The sequence below is a fragment of the Oncorhynchus tshawytscha genome, linkage group LG03 (assembly GCF_018296145.1).
Source record: "Oncorhynchus tshawytscha isolate Ot180627B linkage group LG03, Otsh_v2.0, whole genome shotgun sequence".
Taxonomy (NCBI): domain Eukaryota; kingdom Metazoa; phylum Chordata; class Actinopteri; order Salmoniformes; family Salmonidae; genus Oncorhynchus; species Oncorhynchus tshawytscha.
The window spans coordinates 30,899,004-30,911,378 of record NC_056431.1 but is presented as its reverse complement, the minus strand read 5'-3'; the positions used below and the strand labels follow the sequence as shown (position 1 = coordinate 30,911,378).

The window sequence follows — 12,375 nt, the reverse complement described above, 5'->3', positions numbered from 1 at the left end:
TTTCCTTGGCCTGATGAGTGGAGGAAGTGCTCTAATGATCACATTAGCGAGGTAATTGCGGTAACACCGTGTTATTGCTCTGATCTATTCTTGCTCTACCTGTATGCTGGAGTCTCTGCCACATACAGCAACGGTCTATTTCAGTGTACTTCTACCCTGTAATGTTGTAACGTGCAACATCCAACATAATACCTCCTAGTTCCAAAAAGAGCTCAGACACAGTGAGAGAGAAAACTCTACCACACCACTGCGTATCTATCTACAAACCATCTGGCTAGAGCAGTCTGCATGAGACACCACTGCTCTGAGAAGGCCAAGCCAGGTCAACATCCAGGGCAGCAGCGCCAACAGAGAGGGTAAAAGTGTGACTCAAGTCAAAACAAACATTTGAAATTTAGCCTGAGCTTATTCAATCTTGTTCTCAAGCTGGGGGAAGAGGGGCTATCTTCTTGTAATGAGTAAAGCAACAGGCCTTCAGCTTCTCCCCCTGTGTTGCACTGTCATGTACAGCCACTAGGGTGCAGCATGGCAGGGATGAGATGCCAGATGAAGTAGTTGAAGATAGAAAAAAATAATGTAGGAAGATGGGGAAGTGTACCTCCCCTCTGTTATCAAGACATATCTGATGTTATATTTCCCACTTTAGGAGAAACCTAGGTCTCAACTCCACACACAGAATTATTGTACTGCAGCCAATTAAAACACATTCTGGGAGCAGCCAGAGCCAATCAAAAAATGTCACTGAGCTGTCGTAGCCAATTGCTGACAGTCCGAGCTGAGGCCCATCCACTGACATCCATCATCAGAACAGAGCCATCACCACACACGTCTCAGTAAATCATACTTCAGAATACCACTTTTCAGGGAGAGAATATAAGCTAGTGCATTTAACACTGTGTCTCCCTCCCACCTTCCCTAGGTAAGGCAAAAGCAGTGGCAGGTAGAGACTGATAAGTTGACAGGGTGAGTGAGTGTGCGAGCGAGAGAGAGAGAGAGAGAGATTACTCTCTGAGAGGCTGTGTGGAGTCATTCAGTGTCCCAGCGGCTGGCTAAACAGGCCTAGCAGAAGACTAGTCTGACTGACTCCAGCTGGGGCAGCGGTGACAGGTTTTTTAATGAGCCCGGGTTTCACTCGTTCTCCATATGTTCCTGAAAAACACAGCACAGTCTGGCTTTAACAGTGGAAAATAAAACAGAGAATAACACTTGAATTGACAGATTCTCGGCTCCATTTCCATGTTCCCCTACATCTGATGATCATACATTTAGTCTGTTTCTCCGAACAGAAGTTAACCCTTGTGTTGTCTCAAGGGTCAAACATGACCCGACACGGTTTAATAGCAGAGAAAACCCCCTAAATTGTATTTTTTTCAACTTGAAATTGTATGACTTTTCCGGCAGGGTAGCCTAGTGGTTAGAGCGTTGGACTAGTAACCGAAAGGTTGCAAGTTCATATCCCCGAGCTGACAAGGTACAAATCTGTCGTTCTGCCCCTGAACAGGCAGTTAACCCCCTGTTCCTAGGCCGTCAATAAGAATAAGAATTTGTTCTTAACTGACTTGCCTAGTTAAATAAAGGTAAAACATTTTTTTATAATAATAAAAAAAAATGAAAGCTGTACACCACCAGGGTACAAACATTTTCTTAGGGTGGTTATTGAACCAGCAGTTATAAAACAGCATCTACCCTCCACAACCCCACACATGACTCAAGTTCACAGACAAAACAAAAACAATTTCAGACAAAATACATTTATTGAAAGCATTGTTTACTAATGGGAAATGCAGTCAGAGGCTATAAAGGTGCTGCAGATGACAGTCCCCCCAGTTCTGTCTTTGCTGAAGCCATGAGTGCACAACAAGTCATAGATCTGATTTTTTCAGATGCCCAGGAGGAACAAGAGATCAATTATTTAGAAGGAGGAGGTATATGAAGAAGAAGATGGGGAAGAATACAACCCAGAGCACAATGCATCATCTTCAGATGAAGAAGAAATCCCCCAAGCTGAAAGAGAGACATTTTTGTCAAAGAACAGCAAAATAACATGGTCCTTGTCACCATATGATAACCAAGGCAGAATGGCAGCACAAAATGTCATAAGGATGACCCCAGGGCCCACAAGGCATGCAGTTTCCCATGCCCAGGACATCGCCTCAACATTATACATGTTCATCACACCAGCCATCAAGAAAATCATCCTGGATATGACAAATTTGGAGGGTTTCCGTAAATATAGAGAACTGGAAAAGGGTGGATGAGATTGACCTGCATACCTTCATAGGGCTGCTAATCTTAGCGGGTGTGTATAGGTCCTGAGGCAAGGCTACATGTAGTCTCTGGGATGCAGAGGGGGAGGGAAGTCTTCTCATCAACAAGGGGCAGAGAGGACTTCTCATCAAAGTTTGCCAGCCATCATTCTGGACTACAACCACAACAAAGGAGGCATGGACAACCTGGTCAAGGTGATTGGAACTTACCGCTGCAGGAGGATGACTGCCTGCTGGCCCCTGGTCATCTTCCATAACATCATTGATGCGTCCTCATACAATGCCTTCGTGATACGGAACAAGATCAACCCTACCTGGATGCTTGATAAGCGGAACAAGAGGAGGGTGTTCCTGGAGCAGCTGGGAAAGGCATTTGTAACCCCACACATTCAAATAAGGGAGCGCCTCCCCCGCACAGCAGCCTCTGCAGCGCTTGTGAAAGCTGTTCAGGGGGGTGAATCTTGTCCTGATCCACCTGAGGCTGCAGTTGGGGCAGGCAAGAGGAGGAGATGCAAATTCTGCCCCCCAAAGAATGACTGTAAAACAAATACTATGTGCTGCACATGTGAGAAATACATCTGCAAAGTCCATGCACACACACTTGCATACTGTCCTACATGTGCTAATTAGAGTTGATTGATTTATGTTCTTCACGTTTTTGTTTTGTATCTATTATCTTATTTTTTTCTTATTTATTGTTGTTGTTTATACACCTTGTGGGTGGGGGCAATGGTTTAAAAATGGGAGAAGACTAGTATTTTGTAGTTGAATTCCTCATTGTACAGTATAAGAATATATCGCTATGTTGCCAAAAAAGTTAAATACTGTCATTGTTTCCCTTCAATAAAATGCAATCAAAACTACTTTCTGCACATTTCTGCTACTTTCTTAGGCTATACAAGTGCTATCTCTTGCGAGAAAATGTATGTTTACACCTATGCAGTACCTTTAGCAATAATAATAATAACAATGATAATAAACCTTTACTTTAGTAAAGGAAACAATTATGATAGGTGTGTTGTAATAAAAACGAGTGGTGTCCACTGATTAAATGCAGTCTTTCTACATTGTGAAGAAGGGAAAACACAGATATTCAATGTTTGTGATGAATGACAGGTTGTTTCTTCATTCAAAATAGATTTGGGCTTTAAAATTCAATTAAGCTGCTTTATTTTAGTGGTTTAGTGAAGGCGGGTAATTTTTTACCCTTAGGACAAGGGGAGTATATAGGATGTTAAGACTACACAAGGGTTAACTTTGTTTGCAGCAGAGTAATATTAGCAGTAGCAATTATTAAGAATAACAGACATTAAAATGAACTCAAACGCCTCACAGTAAGAGAGGCAGACGAGAAAATGTTCTGAGCTGTCCAGCTTCATTGTGGTGTTTGCCTTGGGAATTAGCTAGAATAGTTAGAAAAGGGATTGGTTTTATACTGTAGCTAGGTCATGTACCAAAGTGGTCTCCTCACACACAATTCCCAAGAAAGAAAAGTGAGGGTGAGAATACTACAGGAGTGTGAGACTGAGAAATAAAAAAGGCATGAGTGGGAGAGACAGGAAAAGACAGGTAAAGAGTGGGAAGATGAATGGGGAGAAAAAATAAGGCACTATGAAGTCAGAGTGCGTAGGAGGGCGATACATACTGTATATAGAAATATACCGGTGAGAGGAAGAACGAAGATAGAGGGGAGGAAAAAAATCGAGAGAGAGAGAGAGAAAAAAGGAAAGTGTCTTCCCCCGTCCTACTTGTGTTGTTTGACCTGAGCACAAGTTGGCCATCACAGTGTAAGGCTTAATAATCTCTGGCATAGTACTTATGCAGTCTTTAACCAGAGTGATTAGGCGGTTTTAGGGTGGGGGAGAGAACCGTCTGAATTATGCATGGCAGTGCAGTCTAGACTCTAGCTCAGAGCAGGGAAACACGCATTAGGGCTTTGCCAGGAAGTTAAGGGGAAAGCCTGCCAGAGTGAGCAAGCACATCATAATCTCTCACACAAGCACACACATTTAAACAAGCATGCATACAGTATGTACGTACACACACACACACACACACACACACACACACACACACACACACACACACACACACACACACACAAAAAAGCATGTGTACACACTCGTTATCTACTAATGAATAGTCGTGGAGAGTCTACTCCTTGACCACAAGCGTTGGAGTTGACTCCAACAATTATGGAGTTATACAAAAAAGGCTGACGTAGGCTACCGATTAGCTTTCAATATTTTGGTCAGTATATTGTCAGACAGCTACATATGCATTGCTAATCAATCACTCAGTTCATTAGCGTGCAAGCACACACACGGACAATTTTTGCAAATTTTTGTCAGTTTGGTCAAATTGGAGTCGGCTTCGAGAGAGAGATTAGACTACAACGACGATAGCAGGAGACGGAGTCGACTCCCAAAGTCCTGGACAAATTTGGAGAGTGAGAGAGAGCATGGGTCCTTTCCCACTAGCAGGAGGGGGCCAAGGGAGACTAGGCAGCCCAGATAGAGTTCTCTGATGGGGAAAGAGAGGCAGATAGGGGCACAACAGGTTAAGTTGCCATGGTAAAAATTGGAATATACTAAAACATCTAAAAGTAAACAGAATGTATGTCACAAAGCAACATAATGACTTCACATACACTACAGTTCAAAAGTTTGGGGTCACTTAGAAATGTCCTTGTTTTTGAAAGAAAAGCTAATTTTTTGTCCATTAAAATAACATCAAATTGATCAGAAATACAGTGTAGACATTGTTAATGTTGTAAATGACTATTGTAGCTGGAAACGGCTGTTTTTTTATGGAATATCTACACAGACATACAGAGAGGCCCATTATCAGCAACCATTACTCCTGTGTTCCAATGGCATGTTGTGTTAGCTAATCCAAGTTTAGAATTTTAAAAGGCTAATTGGTCATTAGAAACCCCTTTTGCAATTATGAAAACTGTTATCTGATTAAAGAAGCAATAAAACTGACCTTCTTTAGACTAGCTGAGTATCTGGAGCATAAGCATTTGTGGGTTCGATTACAGGCTCAAAATGGCCAGAAAGAACTTTTTGAAAATCATCAGTCTAGTCTATTCTTGTTCTGAGAAATTAAGGCTATTCCATGCGAGAAATTGCCAAGAAACTGAAGATCTCATACAACGCTGTGTACTACTCCCTTCACAGAACAGTGCAAACTGGCTCTAACCAGAATAGAAAGAGTAGTGGGAGGCCCCGGTGCACAACTGAGCAAGAGGACCAGTACATTAGAGTGTCTAGTTTGAGAAACAGACGCCTCACAAGTCCTCAACTGGCAGCTTCATTAAATAGTACCCGCAAAACACCAGTCTCAACGCCAACAGTGAAGAGGCGACTCCGGGATGCTGGCTTCTGTATTCTTTTGCCCATCTTAATCTTTTTATTGGCCAGTCTGAGATATGGCTTTTTCTTTGCAACTCTGCCTAGAAGGCCAGAATCCCAGAGTTGCCTTTTCACGGTTGACGTTGAGATTGCTGTTTTGCGGGTACTATTTAATGAAGCTGCCAGTTGAGGACTTGTGAAATTTCTAATTGACCCCACACTTTTGAACTGTAGTGTACATCACAAGAGAAGGAAGTTTGGATTGCCATAGATACCAGCAATAACATTCTATAATTCTAAATAATTCTAAACACAGATTCCCCTCTACCTTAGCATACTCTCACCTACAGAGATAGCAAGCTTTTAAATCCTTTGGTTGACAGCATTTAACTTAAAAAATGTCAGCGTACAACTTGAGTCCGACTGAGAATGGCAACTTTTACTTTCAACTTTCAAAAGATGAGTCTGGTGATGAGGCATTCTAATGGTGCATAAGCTCAACAACCATACTGCCAATGGCTACTGGTCAGGCAGGCACACCATTGGAGAGGCAATGAATCACCTGGAAACTCATCTCAACTGGCTCAAATATATGGTTGGTTAGTGCTTGGAACTCCAGTTGGTTACTGCTGTTCAACAAGAGATGAATCAAACAACTAATCCTATACAGACTGAGTTAATTAAATGTATTAATAACATTAATTTCATTTGGCTACATTGTCATTGTATTCCTTTCACAATTATTTGAGATTGAATAAGGGATAGGAAACTACACTGTTTATAAATAAAAGGCTAATTCCTAATGGTTGTGCTACACACAGAACAATCACCTTGGGTAGGGGAGATATAGCAGAGACTGTCATGTTATTTTCTTGAAACACATGCACGCACCAACTCGCTCACACGTTACACTGCCCAGAACACCCTCCTCAGTAACCTGTCGGTCTCAAATCCATTCTGACTGTCAGATCAGGTATAGAGATCCTGCCATTCCCCAGTGGCTCTAGTTGCTCTCAACGTTTCCTCCTGTTGTTTCACAAAGGCTTTTCCTTCCCACTGACCCCCTTACCTTACATTAATGCTTTACGATAACCAGGTAGAAGGAACCATATGAAGGAAGTGAGACTAAAAATTTACAGCAGTTGAAGGCTGACAGTCCAAACACTTCAATGCTGGAACCTCAGGGTGGTAATTAGAAGTATACTGTGGATGAATGCAGATGGGGAAAGGTTGCTGATTCACTCATTCACAAAGATCTATTTATAGTCTATGGGGTATGACTGTACTGTTAGTGAAGCCGACGATGCAGCTCTGTTTGCTTTTCTTATAGTGACACATTCCTTTGATAGGAGTTGTCACAAGCAAAACTCCAGAGCTAATATTAGTATCAGGAAATGAAACAGCTAATCCTGTACTCTGCAGAATCAGGTCCTTCAGTATGGGAACCTGTAATGGGACACACCTCTCTGCTGTCTATTAGTGTCTATCTTTAACCTTTGTCTGTACAGTACATTCCTTTGCTGTCATCAGTTGGACACAGTACCAAGTAGACCTGGGGTGTGGTGTGAGTGTGTTTTTATGTCTGTGTGTGTGTGTGTGCATGCATGTGAGGCGTGCATATCATGGTGTGAAAGGGATTGCCTAGCTCCTGCCTAGTGCAAACTAGGAAGAGAGGAGAGGGGGTGTGGGTGGAGGAGGGGCAGTGTGAGTGCGGTGCATCGTCAGCAGAAACACAAACAGTGGTGAAGGTACCCAGGGGAAAGGAGACCCAGGAAGAAGCTTTCTGAGACTCCCTCTCTTATTGTTCCATGGAACACTTGCAGTGAGTCTGCAGAGACATACAGTATTTAAATGCAGGACAAGTTAAATATCCCTTCACTCTGGATATGTGTCATGCCTTAAAATGTCCTCACAAAGACCTGAGGGGTTACCCCTGAATTTCCAGGACTTTCATCAACACAAAAGATAGAAGACTGACACCTGACTAGATTTATTTTCCTAGACATTTCCAGGTGAAAGGAATGTTGTTGATAAAACTGCTAGGAAATGTTGTTAAAATTGTTTTAACACGTTGATAGTAAGTGGTTGTAATGTGTGGACGACATGAGAGGAACAGCGCTGACTATTTAAGCAAAATGTTCACTCAGGCTCCAATCTAATGTTCTAACCCTTCTTTTAGGCAGCAAGATTATTCTGACATTGGTGGGATGTTTGTAAAAGACAGAGGAAACCTGATCATGCCAATGACAGCTCGCAACATTGCGATTACATTGTAAGAGTTCTTTGAGCAATCGGGTCTGCTGCAAGTCCTGCTATGTTAACCTTGACATCTGAAGATTGAGACACAGCAACAAATCTTGATCTACTGTAACTTTGATAAGTTGAGGTCACATAACATGGGGCATCATCACAATCACCATTCAGTCACTCAATATGAATATACAAAAAGCTGCACTAGTACAACATCAGAACTGTTTTTCATATTAATATGAATAGACACCAAGAATACAGAGCAGTCCGGGTTATGTGTTTGTGCTCATTTTGGCAGGTCTTTCCACGCCTGGTAATTATGGATAAAAATATGGGCTAAACATTAAATGAGCTTGTGCCTGGAGAAGCGAACCCTCTTAAGTGAGTTAAAAAAATCAACAAAAAAAATTGTCTGTCATTCTTTCCGCCTCTCCTTTCCTTGCTGCAGCCTGGTGCTGTTGGTTTCCTTGGAGATGGGTCTACTCTGAGCTACGGCAGATGGAGAGAGAGCTGGAGGGCTACATTTATCACCCAGCATCCTCTCTGGGTACAAATGCACGCTGGCAGGAGGAAGTGGTGGAACAGCCTGACTTCTGCATCCATGCAGAACAGCCCCTAACCCCTGACCCCTGGGCTTGAGGGTCGCTGAAGGTAGAAAGCAGCCTGCAGATCTAGCTTACCTTCACCAAATTGTCATCGTAACCATCAGGTCATGACAATGCAACACTGGTGTTAGATCAGTGTCTCAGGGGCAACTTGTTAAGAAGTGACATTAGCTCAAACCATGTTCTTGGTTTTCTTTCTCAGAGAAAGTGTAAGCACTTTTACCAGATCAAATGCCCAAACCTGAACCTGAGGGTGTTTTTGTAACCAAGGGGCGAAAACACAATAAAGCTCTTTTTACAAGAACTTACAATTAAATAAACCCAGAGAACAGAAGCTCTAAAAATCAGATGGCATGTATAACCAACGTGCCCCAGACCCACCTAGGGTTACTCCCACTGTGTCTAGTAGTAGGAGATGTACACACCCACAGAGGGAATTTTCTTAAACTGCATACAAAGCAGTCTCTTTGAGGTCTGCTCTGCTGTGCCTCTGAGGCCGTGAGCAGGCAGAGCAGGATTTCAGAGGGCTTTGATAAGACAGGCAGTTCACAGCGATCACCATGTTCACTTTCATTAAACACAAGCCGATTGGACTAGGTCAATTCTACCCTTCAAATCAAACACAAGCAGCACAAAGGCATTATCGAAATGTACATCTAAACTAGGGATGTGACAAATGGAAAAAAAATCGCAATGTTTGAACTATAATAACCACGTGAATTCACAATGCAGCTGAGCTGCTACCAGCAACGGTTTGTGTCTCAGATGGTTATGCATTGCACCTGTACTACCATTACTGTACTTCACTTTCACTTCGTAAAGTTTGCATTTCGTTGTCATTTAACTTCTCAAAGTATTGCCATACAGGACTTTGCTGCTGATGACGAAGTGGTGGAGAGTAGACTCCAAAATAGTTGATTCCTCAACTCCTTGCATGTTGACTCCCATTTCTGACGGTCAAGATTCGATTACGCTAGAAATCGATTCCTAAGTATTTTTGGAACAGAGGAGACTGATTAGTCGCCGTACTTCTGAGAACACAAACACTCACATCTTTAATTGCAAGGGGGAGGGGCACAGTATAGGCAGGTCGACCACCAGGCAGACAGGGTCAGAACTGTGCACTAAGCCTATCGATCGGCAATCAAAAGCTGTACAGTTGAAGTCAGAAGTTTACAAACACTTTTAGAGTCATTAAAACTCATTTTTCAACCACTCCACACATTTCTTGTTAACAAACTATAATTTTGGCAAGTCGGTAAGGACATTTACTCCGTGCATGACACAAGTAACTTTTCCAACAATTGTTTACAGAAAGATTATTTAACTTATAATTCACTGTATCACAATTCCAGTGGGTCAGAAGTTTACATACACTAAGTTGACTGTGCCTTTAAACAGATTGGAAAATTCAAGAAAATGAGGTCATGGATTTAGAAGATTGACTAATTGACATCATTTGAGTCAATTGGAGGTGTACCTGTGGATTTATTTCAATTCCTACCTTCAAACTCAGTGCCTCTTTGCTTGACATCATCAGAAAATCAAAAGAAATTAGCCAAGACCACCAAACATTTTTTGTAGACCTCCAACAATCTGGTTCAACCTAGGGAGCAATTTACAAACATCTGAAGGTACCAAGTTCATCTGTACAAACAATAGTACGCAAGTATAAACACCATGGGACCACACAGCCGTCATTCCACTCAGGAAGGAGATGCGTTCTGTCTCCTAGAGATGAACATACTTTGGTGAGAAATGTGCAAATCAATCCCAGAACAACAGCAAAGAACCTTGTGAAGATGCTGGAGGAAACAGGTACAAAAGTATCTATATCCACAGTAAAACAAGTCCTATATCGACATAACCTGAAAGGCCGCCCAGCAAGGAAGAAGCCACCGCTCCAAAACCTCCATAAAAAAGCCAGACTACGGTTTGCAACTGTACATGGGGACAAAGATCATACTTTTTGGAAATGTCCTCTGGTCTAATGAAACAAAAATAGAACTGTTTGGCCATAATGAACATCGTTATGTTTGGAGGAAAAAGAGGGAGGCTTGAAAGCCGAAGATCTCCATACCAACCGTGAAGAACAGGGATGGCAGCATCATGTTGTGGGGGTGCTTTGCTGCAGGAGGGACTGGTGCACTTCACAAAATAGATGGCATTATGAGGCAGGAAAATTATGTGGATATAATGAAGCAACATCTCAAGACATCAGTCAGGAAGTAAAAGCTTAGTCGCAAATGGGTCTTCCAAATGGACAATGATCCCAAGCATACTTCCAAAGTTGTGGCAAAATGGCTTAAGGACAACAAAGACAAGGTATTGGAGTGGCCATCACAAAGCCCTGACCTCTATCCTATAGACAATTTGTGGGCAGAACTGAAAAAACATGTGCGAGCAAGGCCTACAAACCTGCCTCAGTTACACCAGTTCTGTCAGGAGGAATGGGTCAAATTTCCCCCAACTTATTGTGGGAAGCTTATGGAAGGCTACCGAAACGTTTGACCCAAGTCAAGCAATTTAAAGGCAATGCTACCAAATCCTAATTAAGTGTATGTAAACTTCTGACCCACTGGGAATGTGATGAAAGAAATGAAAGCTGAAATAAATAATTCTCTCTACTATTATTCTGACATTTCACATTCTTAAAATAATGTGGTGATCCTAAATGACCTAAGACGGACCTTTTACTCTGATTAAATGTCAGGAATTGTGAAAAATTGAGTTTAAATGTATTTGGCTAAGGTGTATGTAAACTTCCGACTTCAACTGTATATCGCAATGGAATGCTGTGGCATGCAATGTCTCGCAACTCCAGTAAAGCGGGCTTAGAATCAATGAATAGGTTAGGATATTCAACACGCAACAGACCAAAAACTGGATACACACACTCATCATTAGCGAAGAGAAAGAGCAGGCGAGCCAGCGCGAGGAGTTTTGTGATAACTGCAAAAGAATGTGACTTAATTTGGTGAGGAACAAAAAACAAAAACAAAAAAAAAACACTTATTTCGGTTAGGGATTTCTCTTCATGTTAAAAATCCTAATTTAGTTTACACGTTCACACCCCTAATCTAAACCACAAGAAAAGCCCAGGAGGATTTGAGGGGCTAGGATGAAGGTCATTGATCATGTATTCAGGTAACATTATAAGAAGAGGAACTGACCAAAGCTCTAACCGAAGTGCTGCTCTCATATTTTCACAAAGTCTAGGGATTCAACCCAATCCAGTGGGACCAGGCTGATTAGCCTGTAGAAGCTGTCAATACTTATTTTACTGCCCTTTGAACGTATTAAGAAAGGCAAAGAGCCCACCTACACCAGGAAGTGGAGGGAGTATGCCTGTATAACTGTGAATCATGCATATGTAGACGACTCATCACACACTCCCATACACGTGAGCACACACACACACACACACACACACACACTGATTAGTCATCCTCCCTCTATCCACCATTAACCCTCCAAAAACAAATGGAGAGTATTGAGGACTTGTTTTTCAGAGATGCCCTTTAATAAACTCACTCCCATTTAGCTGCACTCAAACATGAGGAAGAATGAGAACTCAGGTAGCTGCTACACTCACATCCAGTACATAACACACTCAAGCAAACTTGGATAAAGAAGACAATCAGGCAACCCATTCAGAGAAAGCACACAAATAGAAACACTACCTATGGTACAGCAGCGGATCACACAACAGACAGTTATGAGGACTATCAATCCCAATCTAACAGACTAATTCCATTACAGTGACCATTTAGCCTCAGAGAGAGGGAGTTGTGAGAGAGGAGAGCGAGTGAGAGGAGAGTGAGAGAGAAGAGTGAGATAGTGAAAGAGGACAGAGAGATTGAGGAAGGAGAGAGAGAGAGAATGAGGGAGCGAGGA

General features: G+C 42.2%; 1 protein-coding gene across 5 annotated transcripts in view; it reads right to left on the bottom strand.

The window, feature by feature from the left end:
- The window catches only part of LOC112234346 (transcription factor HIVEP3), a 93,021-nt gene that overhangs the window by 21,524 nt on the left and 59,122 nt on the right, over positions 1 to 12,375 (bottom strand). The window contains exon 1 of one of the 5 annotated variants that reach the window (XM_024402418.2): positions 6,693 to 6,828. The exons of the other annotated variants lie outside the window; for them this stretch is intronic. The gene's annotated coding sequence lies outside the window, so the exon portion shown is untranslated. Of the gene's footprint in view, positions 1 to 6,692; positions 6,829 to 12,375 lie in introns of those variants that run through there. 5 annotated transcript variants of the gene reach the window in all.